The sequence below is a fragment of the Engraulis encrasicolus genome, chromosome 13 (assembly GCF_034702125.1).
Source record: "Engraulis encrasicolus isolate BLACKSEA-1 chromosome 13, IST_EnEncr_1.0, whole genome shotgun sequence".
Taxonomy (NCBI): Eukaryota; Metazoa; Chordata; class Actinopteri; order Clupeiformes; family Engraulidae; genus Engraulis; species Engraulis encrasicolus.
Genome location: NC_085869.1, coordinates 6,617,205 through 6,627,204, shown reverse-complemented (window position 1 = coordinate 6,627,204; position 10,000 = coordinate 6,617,205). Strand labels below are relative to the sequence as shown.

Genomic DNA, 10,000 nt, shown 5'->3' with positions numbered 1-10,000 from the left:
GTATACGTAGACTACACCACTGGTACAGAGCTGGCATTCCTGCGCAGTAAGGAGACTTCGGGACTTCTTTTTCCACATGCTGCTGAAGACAAAGGAAGCACAACAATAAATAGGAATAATAGCAAACAATAAAATAATTGCCCACATTAGATATGTATTAATGGCATGTTCCAGATGAAAACACATTATTAATTACATAGTGGTACGTGATTTCACAGGCTTATTTCAAAAGTGTGATTAACTTGGAGTTGCTTTACCTTACTTGGTAACACTTTATAATAAGTACCCCTTTTTGAGCATTAGTTAACCCTTAGTTAAGCCTTATTTTAACATTAGTTAACCCTTAGTGAAGCACAAGTTAGTCATTATGTAAGTGTTATTTCTTATTTCTTAATCATTAACTACTACCGTTAGTAAATGGTTTGTGTGTACTGATGTAACTGTTCGCTAAGCAAAGTTAAGCCTTAGTTAAGCCTTATTTTTAACATTAGTTAACCCTTACTGAATCACGAGTTAGTCATTATGTAAGTATTATTTCTCATTTCTTAATCATTAACTTCTACCGTTAGTAAATGGTTTGTGTGTGCTGATGTAACTGTTCGCTAAGCAAAGTTAAGCCTTAGTTAAGCCTTATTTTAACATTAGTCAACCCTTAGTGAATCACGAGTTAGTCATTATACATTTCTTGGTAATGATTCGTTTATGCTGATTGAACTTTCTGATAAGCATTAGTAAACCATCATTAAAATGTCAGATAACCCACCTTTATTTATGAAAAAAACATGATCTCTTTGTTGCCTCCTACCACCTAACCATTACCAAGTACTATTAGGCATGTATGGCAACGGTTTGTAAACTCTTGCTTTAGCATTAGTGAAATCTTAATTAACCCTTTTGTAATGGTTAGTGTGTGATGACTGGTAACATGGCAAACAGTAAGTTGAGGCTCATGTGACTGCCCCTCATGGATGTTTCTGGACATTAACAAATGACTTGATAAGCATTGCTTATGCATTATCAAGGATTTATAACCCATTACTTAAGTATATCTGGGGAACTGATCTAAAGTGAAAACCTTTCCATGCTTTACAACACATTAGCAAATGACTTGTTAAGCATTGCTTATGCATTATCAAGGATTTACAACCCATTACTTAAAGGCCAACTTCCGATAAAACACAGTTTTACTCACTCCTTTTGAAGATCGGACGGTCACCCCAAGTTAAACTCACTTGCAAGGCTCTCATAGCGGTGCGTCACCTCGCCTGGCTGTGTTTCCCGGTGTTTCCCAATTTACATCAATAATGCAGAGAAACGAGCGAATCACGAAAGCCTTTCTGTGTTTCGTCACGTCGAAAGAAGGCGTTGCCCACAAAGGTTTATGTCGATCCATTTTTCTAAAAACATGTCGAGTAATTTTTTTCTGCTTGTTTTCAATACAAGCAACGTCTGGTGGCCCGAAATCTAGCTTAGCTTAGCTATCAGCTGGTTGCTACTCTCAGGTACACACACAGCACAAAGCCTCATCCATAGAGCAAGCCCACTCTGGTAGCTGGCCCACTCCTGTAGCTCGCCTAGGGGTCGCTGTCGAAAGAGCACAGCCCTGAATGGAGCATGCACGCCTCCGTTGGCGCCCCTATAGTGCAGTACCACCCGGAGAAGTGGCGACTCTGTTTCCAATTACATTCTATCCAGGCACAGGAGGACTGAGCCAATCAGAGACGCATTTCCACGAGAGCAGGAAGAGTAAGCCAATCAGAGACGCTTTTCCACGAGAAACACGGAACACCCTCTCGTTTCTCCACAAGCCACATTGCTGGCTTGCAAAAACGGCTTGAAACAAAGCAACCAGAACGTTTTTTAAAACAGGACCAACGCGTAACACATTCAATAACAATGGGGAACACAGCAATATTAATCAAATGACGTTGAGAGGCCATCTTTAAGTATATCTGGGGAACTGATCTAAAGTGAAAGCCTGTTATGGCTTCACAACACATTAACAAATGATTTGATAAGCATTGCTTATGCATTATCAAGGATTTACAACCCATTACTTAAGTATATCTGGGGAACTGATCTAAAGTGAAAGCCCGTTATGGCTTCACAACACATTAACAAATGATTTGATAAGCATTGCTTATGCATTATCAAGGATTTATAACCCATTACTTAAGTATATCTGGGGAACTGATCTAAAGTGAAAACCTGTTAAGGCTTTACAACACATTAACAAATGACTTGATAAGCATTGCTTATGCATTATCAAGAATTTTCAACTCATTACTCACTCATATCTGGGAAACGTTTAAAGTGAAAACCTGTCCATGCTTTCCAAAACATCAACAAATGACTTGATAAGCATTGCTTATGCATTATCAAGGATTTATAACCCATTACTTAAGTAGGCTATATCTGGGGAACTGATCTAAAGTGAAAACCTGTTAAGGCTTCACAACACATTAACAAATGACTTGATAAGCATTGCTTGTGCATTATCAAGGATTTATAACCCATTACTTAAGTATATCTGTGGAACTGATCTAAAGTTAGAACCTGATAAGGCTTTACAACGCATTAACAAATGACTTGATAAGCATTGCTTATGCATTATCAAGGATTTAAACCCCATTACTTAAGTATATCTGGGGAACTGATCTAAAGTGAAAACCTGTTAAGGCTTTACAACGCATTAACAAATGACTTGATAAGCATTGCTTATGCATGATCAAGGACTTACAACTCATTACTAACACATATCTGGGGAACTTTTAAAGTGACAATCTTTCCATGCTTTCCAAAACATCAACAAATGACTTGTTGAGCATTGCTTATGCATGGGAGGCAACATCTGAGAGATCTTACTATTCTCATCAAAACATTTACAAACCACTTACACAATACATTTGAGATGTGAGCTGATGTCCTTCATGGTAACGGTAACACAAGACAGACAACTTCAATATCTTTAACTATTTAATTTTTAAAAGATAACAGTTATCAGCTTAAACAATAGCACAATGAAGAAAGAGAGATGAGGACTAGCAAAATGAAGAGATTAGATGAGGGGAGAGCTTGTGGAGAGGAGAGGGAGGCAAGAGAAGAGATATAGTGCATTCATGTGGTCTTATCTAGTAGATATTATCTAGTTGTGAAGTGGTATTTACAAGTGCGTTGCGTTCATGTGCTATTTTGTTGTTGTTTACAACTTAAAGATGGTGGACCAGAGTGAGACTCTGGACATTTTTTTTTGTTAATAAAATGATAATAGACTGTTGTTCATCAGCTACAGCAAGCAAATGAATTAGGAAGTCAAAAGGTAAAAATGCTGAATATTTTCTGACAGTCATTTACCATGACTATCTGAACATACTGAATGCCGGTTTTTGAGTATTTCAATTTAGCGGTTGCCATGGTGAGAGTAGAGCCAGCTGTTGTGTACGTCATCAGCTCGTAAAGTCGTTAATCAAAATTTTCTACAAGGGCCGGTGGCGTTCATGTGTGCTTCGGATGTCAGTGTTTGGTATTTACGTAATTACCACATGAACGCACAATTAGGAACTGTACTGCATTTAAAAGATATTTTCTACTGGGCAGCAGCAGTGAGCCCGTAGGCTACTTTTGAGCTCAGCCACTTTGCACTGTAGTTCAGGTTCTCCCCAAAATATTTTTTATATTAAAAATATAGCTATTGAGGGTCTGTAATAGTGATCTAAAGTGAAAGCTATAGAAACTGCATGATGACTTCTGTTCAGCTATGAAAATACTCCGGGTGTCGGCGGGCGTTATGGGAGAGAGGTGGCCGGACGTTCACGGCCTCTATGGGAGCTAAAGGGTTAAAGGAACTTTTCTGACGATGATGGTCCTTTTTTTAAGGGTAAACTGCCTTCATGATGCTACCTGTGAGGAAACAAATAAAAAAGCACAGTTTAAACATTAATTTTGTTATTTGTAGGCTACTGCCAAAAGGTAGATTAAGCTTACACTAAGCGCAAAACATTCCCCTCCATTTGAGCCATTGCAAGCACAGAGCAAAATAGCAGAAATCGCTAGTTAGCATGCTAGTTAACAAAATTTGCTAAGCAATATTGTTCTCTACAACTAATAGAGTACTCAAACACCCACTTGCATAGAGGCATACAACTGCTTAGGTGGACAAGTAATGTTAACCCTCAGAATTCACTCTGACACAATTTGTTAACAACAGCACCATAACTGAAAGTCCAACCCAAGTTTTTTTTTTTTTTTAAACTAGACATCTCAACCATAATTTTGATACCTCATATGTGTGGGTATCTGCTGTACAACTAACAGTGACATTGTTTTTTTGTTTTTTTTTAAACGTTTTTAATATAGGCCTATATATATTTTTTATTTTATTTTACCTTGACCAGAATACTGTTGAAATGACACAACGTTGAAATCGCGGTAAAATACAGCTCATTCATACTCATTACTCTCCGTCAAAACAACCGAAAATGGCCAGCAGGAAACACAATTAACTTTGTAACTCTTTTTCACTAGTTTTAGAAATCTCTGATCTCTTAATTACAGGGGTAATACCAAAGATTCTCTAGTCTAATTAGCATCGTCTCGGATGATTCAAATATTCCAGGAAGTGGTTAATCGACCGGATGTTGTTTTGTGATCAGTGATGCGTTTCCAGGGGACGTTCTTTGAGGGGACACATTAAACTTTGAGGAAGCAGTGTCTTGTTCAGTGTTCACGGTTTATATTGCTGAAGGACAATTACAAGTCTAAACGGAGAAGAGTCGTCATTTCAAGGTGTTTTCGCGGACGTATTGGCATGTGGATGTTGACAGTGTCTGAAGTATTAATCAAAGTTGACACGAGAAGTTGGAGCGAATGCGAGAAGAGTATGCGACGAGCTGCCTGCCTGCTGCTGCCTACTGCCTACTCCTGCTGCTGCCGCTGCTGCTGTTGCATCCAAGTAAGTTTGGCTGCTAAAATGTTTTGATATTCACTGAACAGACATGCAATTGCCTGCATAGTCCTTTCTTATTTGAAAGATGAATCCCTGTCGCTTGCAAGATACACAATCTCATGCCCATCGTGCATAGCTAATTCATTGCATTGGGGAGAGGTGTGGACTTTCCTGGTGAACCAGTAGCCCAGCCCCCTGGGCGTCAACACATAGCTTCTGGTTCACCAGGAAAGAGGTGGACGCCGGATGTAAACAAACTGAGAGGGGGTGTCACGTTGAGTAGCTTTGCAGATGTAGGCAAAGAGATTGGCACATTACTAACGGTGTTGGACTACCATAAATGTAAGTTAGTTTCTTTTCTGAGGTCTTTGTAGTGAGTCATGTTGTTTTTTGTATGTTTAGATGAGGTAAGCTTAAGCCTACTGACTTCTGAAATGACTGCATGAATGATTTGTCCCAAGCTTTCTTACGGCTACTGACCTCAGAAATAATTCATGGCGTTGTGAACCTGCTGATGTATTTATTTGCACTCATGTAGTAATTTACTGTCATGAAAGCTAAATTGTGAGTTGACTTTTTCCTCTCTCAGTTGTTGGCTCATGACAGACTTATTTGATAAGTGGAAGTGCCCGCTGATACAGACCCAGTGTAAGTATACATGCTGGCATTGTTTTTGTGACATTTAATCTCATCTAAATCATCATGTTTTTGAACAGTGTTGGGTAGCCAGCCACCCATGCATGTTGACACAGCCAGCACCGGGATGGACCCAGGAGTGGAGGATGACCCAATAGGGTGAGTTAGTGAGCTAATGTCATACACATGTAATTGTTTTAGGTGTATGGGAAATAATTAAATGTTTGTTTACATTGTACAGATGAACGTTCAGCCCACTCACTGTTGACACCAGTGACACAGTATTGACCAGATCTCCTGGAAGTGCCCCCTGACGCAGACCCAGTGTAAGTATGCATGCTGGCACTGTTTTGTTTATTTAGGCTATGTAGGGCTTGACACAGTATTTGCTTTTAGTGATATGTAATAAATATTTTGTCTGATATTAAATCTCATCTAAATCTCATCATGTTTTTGAACAGTGTTGGGTAGCCACCCATGCACGTTGACACAGCCAGCACCGAGCACCCAGGGGGATGGAACCAGGAATGGAGGACGGTCCAATAGGGTGAGTTGCTGAGCCAATGTCAGAAACATGTAGACTATACCCTACCCTCATATGTAAACCTTCGCTAGTCTGTTTCTCCCTTAATATTGGTGTCAGATTCGCACAAATGCAGTTCTGGGGTGCTACCTTGCTACTAATCAGGCACAGCAAGTATGATTTGAAATCTGTGTCGGTCAGTGTTCATTTTGAGAGGAATTATTAATTTAGTTTTAGTCTCTTGACGAAAATGCAATTTTAGTTTTAGTCACAATTTAGTCATCTAAATCATTTTTGTCTTAGTCTAGTTTTAGCTGACTAAAATTCATACAATTTTTGTCGACGAAATCTAAAATAATTTTAGTCAACCAAAATATTACATTCATTTCCTCTTGTCTACACTTCTCTATAAAATTGTCAAACTAAAATACAATTTGGGGAAATCAATGATTAAAATGACATATTGTAATCATGAAATATTGTCAAAAACTGCCAGAGTGTCTTATAAGCCAGTGCGTCCAATGTGTAAAAAAAATCATGGCCACGACACTCATAAAGCTCTGTCGATATTTTACGACTTCGGGGGAAAAACGGGACTGCACGTTATGAAAAAATACTTGTGGGTATACCAGTAATCAAGAGCGTCGCGGGGTAGCTTACAGGCACCTGTTGGAAGACGTGTCTCTCTCTCTCTCTCTCTCTCTCTCTCTCTCTCTCTCTCTCTCTCTCTCTCTCCCTCGTGCGCGTATTGCAAGCTGTTGCATATTATTTGCTTGATGCGAAGTTGTGATGGCATACGCGCTCTCGTTGACATGGTTGTGTCCATGTTGCATGCATTCGCAAGATGTTATTGGAAAAACGCATATGAAAGCGTGGAAAGGCCGTTTACTTCCTATTTCAGTGTCCTTGACTGAAACAAGTCACAAAACTCCACACTTCCGAATCCTTTGCTATCAGCACTAAAGTGATTCTTATCAGAAGGCTTGTACCAACGCATAGACCCTTAAATTACAAACATTAGCGAACATTGAAAAAAGATCAGACAACGACCGTCGGGTAGCAGGTTCATGAAAGCGACTGGGAGTGGAGAAAAAAAAGGCATCGTTAGAGAAAGATGTTTGCTACTTTAGGACAGACAGCACCACCACTATTTCATGACTGCATAAACTTCTTCGTCATGGATAAATGGGCAACAATATTTTTGTCCAGCCAGGATTGCCCTGAAAAGTAGGCTACTGCTGTTATAAAAAGGTCACGGGCGTGCAGCACCGACGCTGCCTGTCACTGTGCCTGCGTGTTTGTGTGTGTGAGGGAGGGGAGGGAGACGCGGAGCAGATGGGTCGCGACTTGCGAAAGATCAGGAAATTCTTTTTCAATGTTTCAGTGACATATTAACAAAAATGCTTCCTATTGGTTTTCGTCTCCGATGGTATTGTAGTCACATTTTTATTTTTTTGACGAAAATATAAATCAATATCGTTATATTTTTTCGTACAAACGCATGCTGTTTTTTTCGTTATCGTTTTATTGTCGTCAGGGGAAAAACAATCGTTAACGATAATTATGGCGAAAATATTTCGTCACGAAATTAACACTGGTGTCGGTCGGGTCCCAAAGTGTCTGATTTCACGTGAAATGACCCTATGGCATGTTTATACAGTAGGTTTAAATAAGACGAGATGTACTCCAATGTCATGCGCCTTTCTGTTCCAAACCCTTTGGAAGGGACTGTATATGGAAAAAGTCGATAACGGCCTGAGTTCCTGCTTCTTAGTGCATATTGCTTTCTACACGACTTGTGTCCAATAATATTGCCCATAATTGAAAACTGTGCTTTTTTTGTTTGTTTCCTCACAGGTAGCATCATGAAGGCAGTTTACCCCTGAAACTTTTTACAAAGGACCATCATCGTCAGAGAAGTTCCTTTAACCCTTTATCTCCCATAGCGGCCGTGAACGCCCGGCCACCTCTCTCCCATAACGCCCGCCGACACCCGGAGTATTTTCATAGCTGAACAGAAGTCATCATGCAGTTTCTACAGCTTTCACTTTAGATCACTATTACAGACTCTCAATATATTTTTATTATAAAAACTATTTTGGGAAATCCTGAACTACAGTGCAAAGTGGCTGAGCTCAAAAGTACGGGCTCGTTGCTGCTGCCCAGTAGAAAATATCTTTTAAATTGTTCATGTGGTAATTACGTAAATACCAAACACTGACATCCGAAGCACACATGAACGCCACCGGCCCTTGTAGAAAATTTTGATTAATGAATGCACTATATCTCTTCTCTTGCCTCCCTCTCTTCTCCACAAGCTCTCCCCTCATCTAATCTCTTCATTTTGCTAGTCCTCATCTCTCTTTCTTCATTGTGTTACTGTTTAAGCTGATAACTGTTACTTTTAAAAATTAAATAGTTAAAGATATTGAAGTTGTCTGTCTTGTGTTACCGTTACCATGAAGCACATCATCTCACATCTCAAATGTATTGTGTAAGTGGTTTGTAAATATTTTTGATGAGAATAGTAAGATCTCTCAGATGTTGCCTCCCATGCATAAGCAATGCTCAACAAGTCATTTGTTGATGTTTTGGAAAGCATGGAAAGATTTTCACTTTAAAAGTTCCCCAGATATGCGTTAGTAATGAGTTGTAAGTCCTTGATCATGCATAAGCAATGCTTATCAAGTCATTTGTTAATGCGTTGTAAAGCCTTAACAGGTTTTCACTTTAGATCAGTTCCCCAGATATACTTAAGTAATGGGGTTTAAATCCTTGATAATGCATAAGCAATGCTTATCAAGTCATTTGTTAATGCGTTGTAAAGCCTTATCAGGTTCTCACTTTAGATCAGTTCCCCAGATATACTTAAGTAATGGGTTATAAATCCTTGATAATGCATAAGCAATGCTTATCAAGTCATTTGTTAATGTGTTGTGAAGCCTTAACAGGTTTTCACTTTAGATCAGTTCCCCAGATATACTTAAGTAATGGGTTATAAATCCTTGATAATGCATAAGCAATGCTTATCAAGTCATTTGTTGATGTTTTGGAAAGCATGGAAAGCTTTTCACTTTAAAAGTTTGCCAGATATGAGTTGGTATTGAGTTGAAAATTCTTGATAATGCATAAGCAATGCTTATCAAGTCATTTGTTAATTCGTTGTAAAGCCTGAACAGGTTTTCACTTTAGATCAGTTCCCCAGATATACTTAAGTAATGGGTTATAAATCCTTTATAATGCATAAGCAATGCTTATCAAGTCATTTGTTAATGTGTTGTAAAGCCTTAACAGGTTTTCACTTTAGATCAGTTCCCCAGGTATACTTAAATAATGGGTTATAAATCCTTGATAATGCATAAGCAATGCTTATCAAGTCATTTGTTGATGTTTTGGAAAGCATGGAAAGGTTTTCACTTTAAATGTTTCCCAGATATGAGTGAGTAATGAGTTGAAAATTCTTGATAATGCATAAGCAATGCTTATCAAGTCATTTGTTAATGTGTTGTAAAGCCTTAACAGGTTTTCACTTTAGATCAGTTCCCCAGATATACTTAAGTAATGGGTTATAAATCCTTGGTAATGCATAAGCAATGCTTATCAAATCATTTGTTAATGTGTTGTGAAGCCATAACAGGCTTTCACTTTAGATCAGTTCCCCAGATATACTTAAGTAATGGGTTATACATCCTTGATAATGCATAAGCAATGCTTATCAAGTCATTTGTTAATGTCCAGAAACATCCATGAGGGGCAGTCACATGAGCCTCAACTTACTGTTTGCCATGTTACCAGTCATCACACACTAACCATTACAAAAGGGTTAATTAAGATTTCACTAATGCTAAAGCAAGAGTTTACAAACCGTTGCCATACATGCCTAATAGTACTTGGTA

At 38.7% G+C, this 10,000-nt stretch overlaps 1 long non-coding RNA gene across 1 annotated transcript; it reads left to right on the top strand.

The window, feature by feature from the left end:
- Window positions 1-4,419: 4,419 nt before the first annotated feature.
- Window positions 4,420-8,532, top strand: LOC134461515 (uncharacterized). The gene is made up of 5 exons (XR_010037312.1): window positions 4,420-4,951; window positions 5,662-5,740; window positions 5,823-5,907; window positions 6,043-6,128; window positions 7,962-8,532. It is a non-coding gene; the product is annotated as an uncharacterized LOC134461515 (long non-coding RNA).
- Window positions 8,533-10,000: the final 1,468 nt, after the last annotated feature.